Genomic DNA, 12,538 nt, shown 5'->3' with positions numbered 1-12,538 from the left:
TATTAATCTTGAGAGCCTATATGCTTTATTGATTAATATATTTATGCCCAAGCAAAGCTAAAGGGCAAGGAAAGCATAACATAATAACAATATAAAATAAACTAAATGATACATTGAATAGTGTACACGCAACTTAAAACTAGACGCAACTTACAACTAGGAAAAAAATAATACAGAAGAAGATTAATCTAAACGCAGGTTAGAACTAAACGCAGCTTAACACTAAGGAAAAAGCTAAAAACTAGAGGAGATAAATATAGATAAGAACTTAACATGCGAATTCGGATGAAAATAAGTAATTACGAAGAAGACTCTTGAAAGTTGCAAAAGAAGTTGCTGACGTGATATTGCCTGGAAGAGAGTGCCAAAAATAGATGGCCGATATCCGAAAGGAATTTCTATACACCTCGGTTCTGAAAGCAGGAATATGAAATGTTTGCGCAGAAGAATTAGCTAGTCAATTAGATCTTCTGAGTGATAGGTCAAGTGGGGTAAAAAGTTCACTCAAATACGTTGGCGATCCCATGTAAATTATTCGAAACATCTGACAGCCAAGAAAATACCGTCTTCTGTTTTCCACAGAAAGCCACCCTAGGCGTCGTCTATACTGCGTTATGTGCTCATCCCTCCGCAAATTGTAAATAAATCTGATGCAGCTATTCACGAATCTCTGCAATTTCAGATTAAGTTCCTTGCTCAAGCTGTGATATATAAGGCAGCAGTAATCCAAGTGAGGTAGTACCAAAGTCGTTACTAGCTTGATTCTAAGTTCCGTGGAAAGAGAGTTCTTGTTGAATTTCAGCTTGTGTAACGAATGGTGAACTCGTTGCGAGACATGCGAGACATGCTTATTCCAGGAAAGATTAGACTGAAGAAAGACTCCGAGGTTCCTCACCTCGTTTACATATGGCAAAGGCGTATCGTTGACAACAATGGGTGGTAGAAGGTTCAGATCAATATTATTGATATTTGTCCCGCTTCCAAATATTATTACTTTGGATTTAGCAGGGTTCAATTTCAAACCATTTTCCCCTGCATAGTCGAAAATAGAATTCGCATCTTTGGAGATCAAGTTGAGGTTATAGAGAAGGTCAGAAGGAGCACAAGAACGATAGATCTGGACATCATCCGCAAATATCATATGTTCCGAATAAATCAGAACCTTACCAATGTCATTAATATAAAGAGTAAACAAGGGTGGACCAAGTACGGAGCCCTGAGGAACACCACACAACGTGAGTAACCAAGAGGAAAAATTACCCTTACCATCCACCACAGCCTGAGAACGACCAGTAAGGTATGAGAAAAGCCAAATAAGAACGGAGTCAGAAAAACCCAACTCTTTAAGTTTAATCAGAAGTCTAAGATGTGGAACCGTGTCGAACGCTTTGCTGAAATCGAAAAGGATCATGATCGTTATAAATCCAATATCAATCGCTTTCTTGATGTCGTCACAAACTCGCAAAAGCGCAGACTGAGTATTATGATACGGACAATACGCAGACTGTTTGGGACTCATGAGATCATATTTGGTTAGGTATTCATTAATCTGCAAAGCAACGATCCGCTCAAGCACCTTAGACAGCTCAGGCAGATTGGCTATCGGTTTCGTGTCTGACGGGGATGAAGGAATGCGAATCTTCGAGAGTGGGCGAATAAGTGCACGCTTCCACTGAGACGGGAAGGAAGAATGTTCTAATGAGCGATTAAAAAGAGCCGTTAAAGACGAAGAGATCACGGGCCAAGCCATACGCAAAATGTAAAGAGGAATACCATCCGAACCAGACGCATAGGAATGGAGTGGACACGCAGACATCAACTCAAAAATCGTACGAGGCGTTATCACAGAAAAAACGAACTCAGGACGCTGAGATGGGCAAGCAACCTGAGCAATAGCAGAAGTAAAGTTATCATATAGACAAGGCGAATAAGCATCAGAAAAAGAGACATAGTATGAATTAAGTTGATTGGGTGTAAAGTAATGTAGAGGAGAAACTAAGGATGACTTTACAAGACCTAAACGTGCAAGCTCTCTCCATAATTTAGCCGAGTCGGTGATATTTTTGAGAGAACTAAGTTGAAACTCGCTTTTGGCACGCTTAATATCAACATTGAGTTGGTTGCGGAAATGTCTGTAGACGGAATAACCAAGTAAACTATTTGACCGCTTCGCCTGCTTGTAAACATGATTGCGAATACGAATCCTAGCCTTAAGTCCACTTGTGAGCCACCGCGCAGGAGGTTTTTTAATGATAAAAACACGCTCTGGTGCAAACACATCGAGTGTATTAAGTAAAGTTTCGGACAATACTGAACAAAATCTATTAACCTGTGAAGCACATGACTGATCAGTGGCATGAACACAAGCCATCACCTCAGGACTCTCAGATAAAGACTGAAGATGGACCAGGAATTTATCAGTGTCAATAGCTCGATAGCAACGCCTTGAGATAGCACGCTTCGTTACCAACTTAGTGCCCAGTGAAAGCGACAACTCAATTAAATCATGACCAGCAATAAACGGGCACTCGGACTTAGAAAATCTAAAGACCTTCTCGCAATCGTCCACCGCTAGGACATCGAGCCATGAGTCGGTGGTAGCAGTATGATACGTAGCGTCAGATTAAACAATATTCATAGATAGACTCGACATAAGATCACGCAAGTAAATCGCTTCAAAGCTATTTGCCAGTAGATTACAATTTAGATCGCCATCTATGATAATATTCTTATACAGATGAGAGACACTGGTAAGTGCCTGAGCAAAGTCATGAAAAAGAAAGCCCTTAGGTCTCCTATAAACTGACGCAAATAAGACAGTTTCATCACTTGGCAATCGGATTTCAATAATGAGGTATTCAGGAGCGTTAATGCAAGTAGCCGCAGAGGACGCAATTAGCTTAGCCTTAAGTGAGTGGTGAATGTAACAGGCCACGCCCCCTCCCATACGCCCAACTCGGTCATGGCGAATCAAAAAATAGCCATCTAAGGCCATAAGCTCATCCGAAATACCTTCATGAAGCCACGTTTCAGATATTGAGATAATATGATGCGGATTGGAATCAAAGTGAAGTCTGACCAGCTCAATGTGACCACGAAGAGAGTTAGCGTTAAACTGAGCAACACGAAATTCAGATTCATTTTGTTTTAAGCATTTCTGTGGATAAATCAGGCGTGGTCAGTCAAACTTCGTAAGATCGGCACTTGACCCAATGTAAATAACGGGCGCACCATCAGAGTGCCTCACACATATCCTTCCATCCCTCACCCAAACATACTTACATGACCGCTCTTTAGCAACACGCTTTGTTTGTTGCAACAATTCGTAACAATCTTTAGAGAGCAATTCATTAACATAGACAATGTTTTTGGAGTCGTTACCGCAAATCTCTCCCTGCCTAAGAACACCCTTGGTACGTTTTTTCGAAATAATTAAATCGCGGACGGCACTAGAGGTTACAGTGATAATAAAAGAGTTCCTAGATGCAACAGCCTTAGGTCGATCACAAGCAGATTCCGGGAGAGGTTTACGAACAGCTCTTACATTAAGAATATGTGGAGAAATATCGGAAGCGCCAAGAGCCGCAAGCAAGTTCTGAGCAACCACAGACGGAGTAACAGAAAGCGTATCAGGTAATCCCGACACAATAAGCTCATTCGCATCACAAATTTGCTGGGGAGACCGAGTAGTTTTTAAGTTTTGCAATTCACTCTTGAGAGCCGCATTCTTTTGTTCTAAGCTGGAAATACGCTGAGTATTACTAGCAACAGTTTCAGATAATCTATTTAGTTGATCAAGTTTACCATTGATTAGGTCATTGGTTCTCAGCTGACATTCAATAAAGGCAGAGAGCCTTAACTCTGACTTTTTACTTTCGTCATTTGTTGACTGCTGACTTTCGATGAAAGCAGAGATCCTGGAATCAGACTTTTTCATCTGCTCGATCAGTCCCAGCAAAAGATCATTCGTCGCGGGTTGTAGGCTCGATTGAGTACGGGGGTCAACAGAAGAGGCCATGTTTTCAAAATCGAATGATTGCGCGCTCTTTTCAATTCCCGGTGTGAGAGGAGGTATGTGCAATGACGATAATAGAGATTTGCAGCAAGTATCAGCGTATTTAGTCACGGAATATGACCTGATACAACCAGGATGAAACACCCTTCCGCACTCCCCGCACACAACCGACCTGTTCGCAATTAATTTTCTGCACTTAGTGCACGTAGGCTGCATGTGTTAAGGTGCGATTTCACGATGACGCTCGACGCTGGATTCGAGCGTCAAATCTGGTCACATGATAGATTCAGAGGGACGCGAAATATAACCTAACCACTGGATTGGCTGAATTCGAGCGTCGAGTGTCAAAGCTAAACACAGTTTAGCTTTTTGGCGCTGTTTGACGCTCGAATCCAGCGTCGAGCGTCATCGTGAAATCGCACCTTTATAAGCTGTCACTAACAAAAGTCACTAGGCACACTGATCATGCAGCAAGCATGAAGTACGCAAAGATCTCAAGAGATGCCGCAGTTGTGGTTAAATCGGAGGCATACGCGCTTGTCCGTCCAATAGCAGCCACATACAGAGAGAGCAGTGAAGGTAGCAACTCATGCACGTGTCCACCAATAGCGATGCGCAGAGAAAAATGGGAAGCAGAAACCAAGAGCATGCGCAGCAGAAATCCTCACCAAAAGACAATCCAGTCAGATAGAGGTTAGAATAGAAGCAATTTTTACCTCGAAATATCCGACATTCGAGAGAGAGAGAGAGAGAGAGAGAGGGGGGGGGGAGAGAGGGGGGAGAGAGAGAGAGAGAGAGAGAAAGAGAGAGAGAAAGAGAGAAAGAGAGACTATTTGCGTGTCTTATTACATATGTCCTCCGGGGCGGAGCCCGGGTAACCAGCTAGTAAAAAATAAAACCCAAGTGGTATCTTTGTGTTCCTATTCAAGGATCTTCCTATTTCAACCAAGTGGTAATAGCTTCTTAATTCTCTTTAAGGGGTAACGCCACTCTAGCGCCCCCTAATTTTGACAATTTTTTATGGGAATATAGTGAATAGAATACAAAATCTGTTTAAAGGCCTTTATTGTACATACTTCAAAGTGTGTTCACAATTTTTTTCAATTTTTTTTTTACAAAATGGCGGCGCCAGAGCTCAGCAAAGGAAGCCGGAAGTGTTCTGCGGCCGGAAAGATTTCTCCTCCAATTTTTGACCTGGAACAAAAAACCAAAAATTTTTTAGTTTTATATAAGATTAGCTCGGGAAGTACATACGGAAATTAAAAAATATTATTTTTTGTAAAAATGGTGCACGTTTGAACAAAACGTTTCATTGTTTGAAAAATGAAACGTTTTGTTCAAACGTGCACCATTTTTACAAAGTACGTATGTACAATAAGTATTAAAGTATGTACAATAAAGGCCTTTAAACAGATTTTGTATTCCATTTACTATATTCCCATAAAAAATTGTCAAAATTAGGGTGCGCTAGAGTGGCGTTACCCCATAACAAATTTTTAATATTACAAAAAATAATTTTAATTACAAAGAATTAAAGAAGTAACAGTACAAAATAAAAATATTTAATTAAAATAAAATAAATAAATTTTTCTTGTAAAAAAACTTGGCGCTGCTTTTTTACTCCTGTCGCATTCTTCCCTAAATTATGTTTATTGTTTTTTTATTCAATCAAAAATCTAAGTAATAATGTTTAAATTTCGAAGTCTAGCAGCGCCAAGTTTTTTTACAAAAAAAATTTATTTATTTTATTTTAATTAAATATTTTTATTTTGTACTGTTACTTCTTTAATTCTTTGTAATTAAAATAATTCTTTGTAATATTAAAAATTTGTTAAAGAGAATTAAGAAGCTATTACCACTTGGTTGAAATAGGAAGACTCTTGAATAGAAACACAAAGATACCACTTGGGTTTTATTTTTTAAAACTAGTTGCACAACAATTATTTTTCAAAGCAATATACATATTCTCTTTGCAATTGGCCTAATTTAATTTAAAGATTTCACATCTTTTTTTTTGAAATACATATCACTTGAGTTAAGTTAGGTAACATAATTTTGTGAAGGAGAAATAAAGCTACCACTTAGGTTGGATTTTTGAATTTACAAAATACATTGCGTGTACTTGGCGCCTTTTTTACCTTTTTTGAAAAAGGTAATTTTGTACTGATATCACGCATTTTGTAGTGTTAAGCAGGGATCGGCAAAAAATTTTTATTTTTTAATTATTCACGAAATTAGCAATAACAACAAATTAAATTTTTATTGAATTAGCAAATTAGTAACTAGCCACAAAAAATTATTATTAACATAAAAATTAATAATATTTAAGTAAAAGTAAATTATACACTTCTCACAAAAATTAAAAGAACACTAAATTTATCTTTAAAAATAGGCAAAATTCAAGCAGCTGTAACTTTGTTTAAATTTAAAAAAAGGATTTTAAAGTTTAAAACCTCTACTTTCGAAAGGTTACTATTATTTTTTAGTTTCTGTGAGTTTGGTAATTTTTACATATAGAAAACTACGAGCTGGACAAAATAGAAAATTTTTCTCTTACTTTGTAGGCCTGTCACGTGCACAAAAAAATCTGCGAAAATTTTCGACTTCCTAACGTGAAAGCTTGAAGTTTTTCTTGCAAAATCTTTTTTTAAAAATGTGTCAACGATTTTTTGTTACTGAGTTATCATGGATTGAATAAGAAATGAGCATTTTGACTTTGATTGCTCATAACTCTCTTAAAAATTATCGTATCGCAATTTAAAAAACAGATTCTTAAAGCTGAAACTTTGCTCTATTGAACGGTATAATTGCCAAATTTTTTAAATAACACGTAGACATGATAAAAATGGATGAAGATAATGTAAAAATTAGTGATTTTTATTCTACGTGTTATTTTCATGTCTACATGTTATTTAAAAAAATTTGGCAATTATACCGTTCAATAGAGCAAAGTTTCAGCTTTAAGAATCTGTTTTTTAAATTCCGATACGATGATTTTTAAGAGAGTTATGAGCAATCAAAGTCAAAATGCTCATTTCTTATTCAATCCATGATAACTCACAATCAGTAACAAAAAATCGTAGACACATTTTTAAAAAAAGATTTTGCAAGAAAAACTTCAAGCTTTCACGTTAGGAAGTCGAAAATTTTCGAAAATTTTTTTGTGCACGTGACAGGCCTACAAAGTGAGAGAAAAATTTTCTATTTTGTCCAGCTTGTATTTTTCTATATGTAAAAATTACCAAACTCACAGAAACTAAAAAATAATAGTAACCTTTCGAAAGTAGAGGTTTTAAGCTATAAAATCCTCTTTTTAAATTTAAACAAAGTTACAGCTGCTTGAATTTTGCCTATTTTTAAAGATAAATTTAGTATTCCTTTAATTTTTGTGAGAAGTGTAGATTACTTAAAGAATTGGTAATGTTGATGACAATTTGAAACAACGCAATTAAATCATTAAGATAAATAAATATTATAAAATTTTATTTTAATACTGTTATTTTATGCTTTGATAGAAATATTGTTTCAAATTGTCATCAATGATAATTATTCAAAGTCAATCAAATCCTTGTGATCTTTGTTTTTTTTCTCAAAGTATTCTTATCAAAGCATAAAATAACAGTACTAAAATAAAATTTTATAACATTTATGTATGTCTTTCTTCATTAAAGTAACGACTTTCCTTTCCATATAGTGATACAATACTTTTGAGTGGTATATATGCCGTAAACAATTGTCTCCTGTTTGCAAAAGATATATATTATATATTATGTATGTATTATATCAATGTTCTTCAAAATTGACTATTAATTAAAAAGGCAAATATATTTACATATTATTAATAAAATACATATTCATAATTAATATATACGATAAATTTATTTAAAGAAAATAGAATATATATTTATAAAGAGAAATGTTATTACCTGGGTTTTATATTATTAAAATTTTCTAATATGTAGTCAAGGACCAAATCGTTGCATGCATGGTTAAATTGAAGATAAATGCATGATCCATGTGGTTAAATAATGTAGTATTCGATGCTATAATATTCAAATAGTTGATAAATGATATTAGGATTTTCAGCCCAATTCAATATTTTCCAAAGTTTCTTATCAGATGTTCGCTGATATAGTTCCATCATTTTATCCCAAGTAGTCTTATAGCTACCGTCAAAACCAAAGCAGTACGTCCAATCTTGCCACCATTGTGGAACTCTAAAACATATATGTCTATAGAAAAGAAGTACATGCATTTCATACGTATATAGTCGACATTTAATTATATCAAGTTTTGTATTTTTTTTTGTTCTGTTAGGTAATCTCTTATTTTGTAAAATTAAGTTCTTTCCGTGCGTTGCTCTATCACTCTATATTTGCCACGTGACTATAAAACTATGCTACAGTGAATAAATAAATAAATGAAAGATGATTTCATCGATAACGCCACTTGTTATTTTATACATATATTTTTATTTGTTTCGCATATTTATTGGCAAGATTCCGATAACTCTGGCGCCTTAATTTGACGATGGTTTCTGGTAGTACTTTTAATGCTGAACAAAAAATTATTAGGTCTTATAGGGCTAACTGCTCTGGTTTTCGAGATATACAGTGTTAAAGTTAAAAATACAAGGCGCGCGAAACGAGGTGCCACTACATGGGTTAGTGACGCGCTTTCGGCGCTTTAAAAGTATTCAAGTGTTTAAAGCGCGTCAACTAACCTATGTAGGTTAGTGACGCGCTTTAAAAGTATTTAAGTATTTAAAGCGCGTCAACTAACCTATGTAGATTAGTGACGCGCTTTAAAAGTATTTAAGTGTTTAAAGCGCGTCAACTAACCTACATAGGTACACACGTAAGCAAGGGAGGGGCTACCGCACTTCCTCCGAAAGCAGGGGGAAGGTGGGGGTGAACCTCGGTTCGCGTGAAAAGTTGAAAACACGAACCGTGACAATGATAAACCTTGTTTCGCCCTACATTCGAGTCAGAGGAGAGAGGGTAGACCTCGAAATATCTTCTTACGTTGTTTACGTTTTTGTCTCGAATGGAAAAGGTATGCGCGTTCTTGTGTACATTCTTTACGTGAAGCATAAGGGTGGAGTCCCATGGAGCGGATTACGCCGGAGCGGAACGAGCGGATCACCAATCACAGGACCGTTTCGACGGAATCTTTGAAAGAGTTCTATCAGAATGATCCCGTGATTGGTGATCCGCTCGTTCCGCTCCGGCGTAATCCGCTCCATGGGACTCCACCCTAACAGTATTTGTGCTTAGCATGTGTTCGTGTTTTCAACTTTTCACGCGAACCTAAGTTTACCCCCACCCCCCTGCTTTCAGGGGAGATGCGGTAGCCCCTCCCTCGCTTACGTATGTACTGTTTATACACACACAATTGAAGTATTATTTAAAAATTCATATTATTTATTTTTAACTTTAACACTGTATATCTCGAAAACCAGAGCAGTTAGCCCTATAAGACCTATATAATTTTTTGTTCAGCATTAAAAGTACTACCAGAAACCATCGTCAAATTAAGGCACCAGAGTTATCGGAATCTAACCTATTTATTTTATGCATTAGAGATTAGAACAAGAATGGAAATTAAGGAGAAACAACAAAGAGAATGTTTGATTTCGAAGACTTGAATAAATAATAATCCATAGAGAGAATAAATATTAATCATTAAGAGAGTCATAGTTACGTTACTCCAGCCGTTTACCCGCGCTTGCTTGAATTTCTTCACGTTGACATTCAGAGCACTGGGCAGAAATCATATATATATATACATATATATATAACATTAACATAATTATTTATTATATATTATAATAATTTGTGAACTTCTCACACTGCAAGCGTAAATCACGATACTGTGATCACGAAATCGCGATACTATATTATTTAGTACGTTTATAATAGTTTACTCGTGTTGTCCTTGCCATGCTACTGCTATACATGTAAATAACAAAACAGTGTTGGCAGGAAAAATTTGAAAAACACGGCAACCCAAGCAAACAAATATAAACGTACTAAATAATATGGTATCGCGATTTCGTGATCACAGTATCGTGATTTACGCTTGCAGTGTGAGAAGTTCACAAATTAAGAAAATGCAGAAGAGCTGGGTATGGCAATATTGCTTGAAAGCTCCTGGCGGCCAGTCAGCAACTTGCGAATTATGTGATACAGTCAAGGTTGGGTAGTGTCTAGTTAAAAAGATAAAAGTTAAGTTAAAAAGTTAAAAAGTTAAATATTTTTAACTTAACTTAGTTACATTTTAGACTTTTAACTTTTAACTTAATTTAGTTACATTTTATCGGTAACTATTAACTTTTAATTTAACTTTCTTGAAGTAAACCATGCCATAAATAAAGGCGTCGCGAGATGCCTGCCTACAACTCTACATTTATAGTATAGGACCTTGATTCTCGAACTCAACTGTGAATTTGTTTACATACGAAACGGCCCAATACTGCGCCAGTACTGGTTGTTGCAGTTCGGGTACTGGCGTAGTACTGGCAACACTACTGGCGCGGTACTGGCGCCAGTACCGGATGATAACTTGGGCCCAATACTGGCAGACAGTACTGGCCCAGCCGTTGTCTACTAGTACTGCCCCAGTACAGGATTTATGATCGGTTTAGTACTGCGCCAATACTGGTTGCCAGGTGCCAGATTTCTGATACAATGCTACGTGCCAGTATCGAGCCAGTATCGAGCCGACACTGATTTCCGATATTCACCCGACATAAAAAAAATTATTTATTTTGAAATTGTATTACTATTTTTTAACTAAATTTGTTTCTTAAGATGCAGTCTATGATTATAAATATTTTCTCGTATTTGAAAAACACACTTACCTTGGTGGAATTCGAACTCGGGACCTCAGGACCTCTGGATCGTGAGCCAACTGCCTTACATGGTAGACTACTTCTTAATTTGATGTAAGTGTTATATACAATCTACATATGTCATAACCAGCGCAAATATATAATTTTTCAAAAATTATCTTAATAAACAAATTCAGTTTAAAAAGAGTAATAAAATTTTGAATTGGATATATGATATAATATTTCTTAATGTCGGGTGAATGTCAGAAACCAGTGCCGGCTTATTACGAAATTTTGTGTTCGTAAATATATTTATAAAGTTAAAACATCCTTATCAAATCCTTACAAGGGCCTCATTACACAAAAATAAGAAAAACCTTTCTTATGGCATCCTTAATAAATAATGATCGGGACCTCATCCGGTTAGCCCTAATAAATAAGTAGTTATGAAGTTGAAATATCCTTATTAAATCTTTACAAGGGTCTTACTAGACAAAAATAAGGAAACCTTTCTTATGGCATCCCTAATAACTAATGATCGGCGCCTTATGTTATGTAAGGCCATCCCTAACAAATTTTTACACGGGTGGCTGATAGAACCTTGGCCGGCAATTGACTGCCGTAGCATCGGCCAAGCGTTGGTCTTCATTGTAATGCCAGATTATTCTATATAGGTAGGCAGTCAGTTATTTGCCAGTGATGGCCCAGTACTGTCTGACAGAATGTTGGGCGACGTACGGCTGCCAACCATCGGCCAAGTGTTGGTCTATGTTGTAATCCCGGATTATTCTATATAGGTAGGCAGTCAGTTATTTGCCAGTGATGGCCCAGTACTGTCTGACAGAATGTTGGGCGACGTACGGCTGCCAACCATCGGCCAAGTGTTGGTCTTCGTTGTAATGCCGGATTATTCTATATAGGTAGGCAGCCAGTTATTTGCCAGTGATGGCCCAGCACTGGCTGATAGAACCTTGGCCGACAATTGACTGCCGTAGCATTGGCCAAGCGTTGGTTTCATTGTAACATCTGGCAACTCCTATATGGGGGGCCATATTCCGTGTAGTGTGATTGGTTGTATGCTTCTAGAAGAATTGACCAATCACAAAGCTCAGAATGCCCCATTTCGTATACGCTAGTCGCAGCACTATTACTTATCTCCGTGAACGCACTAAACGCAGTATAGTCGATCTGGCCACTGGCTTCCACCTCTTTACAACAAACGCTATATTTAATAACTCGCTGGACCAGAACCGAAACGAAAACGTGATTATAATTGATCATATCATTCAACATATCGACTGATACATTTGCGACGGAAAAAGATTTCCCTCAGGCACTCAAACGTGCTTTTATACAATATAATACCTCGATACCATCTTCAGCTCATGTTGAACGGTTGTTCAGTGCAGGAGGACTCGTTTCTGTTTTCGGTCCGTTCCATAATCACGTTTTCGTTTCGGTTCTGGTCCAGCGTGGCGACAAAAAAATTTAACTTTTAACTTTTTAATTACTAATTATTATTAACTTAACTTTTAATTCAATTAATTTCATTATGGATTAACTTGTATCTTAACTAAGTTAAATTTTCAAGGCTGTTAACTTTAACTTAACTTAGTTAAAAAAAAAAGTTAACTTACCCAACCTTGGATACAGTGCTTCGAACACATAATTCTACAAGTACCTTAATACAG

General features: G+C 36.7%; 2 long non-coding RNA genes across 2 annotated transcripts; both read right to left on the bottom strand.

The window, feature by feature from the left end:
- Positions 1-5,063: 5,063 nt before the first annotated feature.
- Positions 5,064-8,194, bottom strand: LOC139785329 (uncharacterized). Its single transcript, XR_011721893.1, has 2 exons — positions 7,942-8,194; positions 5,064-5,209 (listed from the first exon to the last, which is right to left on the bottom strand). It is a non-coding gene; the product is annotated as an uncharacterized lncRNA (long non-coding RNA).
- A 2,053-nt stretch (positions 8,195-10,247) lies between these two features.
- Positions 10,248-12,298, bottom strand: LOC139785335 (uncharacterized). The gene is made up of 2 exons (XR_011721899.1): positions 11,818-12,298; positions 10,248-11,447 (listed from the first exon to the last, which is right to left on the bottom strand). It is a non-coding gene; the product is annotated as an uncharacterized lncRNA (long non-coding RNA).
- Positions 12,299-12,538: the final 240 nt, after the last annotated feature.

The sequence above is a fragment of the Temnothorax nylanderi genome, unplaced genomic scaffold, assembly GCF_030848795.1.
Source record: "Temnothorax nylanderi isolate EJ_2023f unplaced genomic scaffold, tnyl_v1.0 TNYL_tig0781_pilon, whole genome shotgun sequence".
Lineage (NCBI taxonomy): Eukaryota > Metazoa > Arthropoda > Insecta > Hymenoptera > Formicidae > Temnothorax > Temnothorax nylanderi.
Note: the sequence above shows the minus strand (reverse complement) of the source record. Positions and strands in the feature narration are given on the sequence as shown.